The following is a 1,126-nucleotide window of genomic DNA, read 5'->3' as shown; positions in this document are numbered from 1 at the left end:
TTTTGGAGCACTTCATGCTTCCATCTGCTGAAAAGCTTTATGGAGATGAAGATTTCATTTTTCAGCACAACCTGGCACCTGCTCACAGGGCCAAAACCACTGGTATTACTGACCATAGTGTTACTGTGCTCAATTGGCCTGCCAACTCTCCTGACCTGAACCTCATAGAGAATCTGTGGGATATTGTCAAGAGAAAGTTGAGAGACACAAGACCCAACAGTCTGGATGAGCTTAAGGCCGCTATCGAAGCATCCTATACTGGGCCTCCATAACACCACAGGCTGATTGCCTCCATGCCACGCCGCATTGAAGGCTGCAAAAGGATTCCTGACCAAGTATTAAGTGCATAACTGAACAGAATTATTTGAAGGTTGACTGTTTTGGTATTAAAACACTTCTGTTTTATTGGTTGGATGAAATATGCTAATTTTTTGAGACAGGGATTTTGGGTTTTCATGAGCTGTATGCCAAAATTATCAGTATTAAAACAATAAAAGACCAGAAATATTTGGTCAGAAATATCAGTTGGTGTGCAATGAATCTAAAATACGTGTAGCCCCTGGTTAAAAAAACATGCTCTTAAGGTCCTTTAATATTTACAAGGTTGGTTGTGTGTACATACAAAATATAAGTGAGAAACTTGAATTATTATTTTTGTAAATTTTTGATCCGAGTGATTATATACATGCGGGGAGCCGTTACTGTTATGAGGAAAAAATGAGAAAAACAGAAAGCCGAAGCTTTTCTGGATGGGACTTGTGTTCTTACTTAAATGTATTCTTGTTTGATCAATTATCTCATTAGTTTAAAGACTGTATTGACTTTCCTATCTATGAAGTAGTTTGGGTTACCGAGGGACAAGTGAACTCAACATAGAAAAAAAAGAACGGAATGATGGGAAGGAGAAGGGAGAAGAACGCGGGAGACAAGGAGGAAGCTAATGGAGACCGCTGCTAATGCTGGCAGAGGTTGAGGTGGAGCAAGAACTGGACTGTTTTATGCACGTTCTGCACAAGTAAACTTGCACCCGGTGGGTAGGAAACCTGGAGAAATGTTTTGTAGTGAAGAACTGCGAGGAGAACTGCGGCTGATCCGAGGCGGCTAGAGGAACGTGTCAACATGGCGA

The 1,126-nt window shown here is 41.1% G+C and overlaps 1 long non-coding RNA gene across 1 annotated transcript in view; it reads right to left on the bottom strand.

The window, feature by feature from the left end:
* The window catches only part of LOC107833403 (uncharacterized), a 10,467-nt gene extending 10,003 nt beyond the window's left edge, over positions 1-464 (bottom strand). The window contains exon 1 of the long non-coding RNA XR_001659150.1: positions 276-464. This is a non-coding gene — a long non-coding RNA (uncharacterized LOC107833403). The remainder of the gene's footprint in view (positions 1-275) is intronic.
* Between the last annotated feature and the right edge of the window lie 662 nt (positions 465-1,126).

The sequence above is a fragment of the Poecilia formosa genome, unplaced genomic scaffold, assembly GCF_000485575.1.
Source record: "Poecilia formosa unplaced genomic scaffold, Poecilia_formosa-5.1.2 Scaffold379, whole genome shotgun sequence".
NCBI lineage: Eukaryota > Metazoa > Chordata > Actinopteri > Cyprinodontiformes > Poeciliidae > Poecilia > Poecilia formosa.
This window is presented reverse-complemented; position numbering and strand designations above follow the sequence as displayed.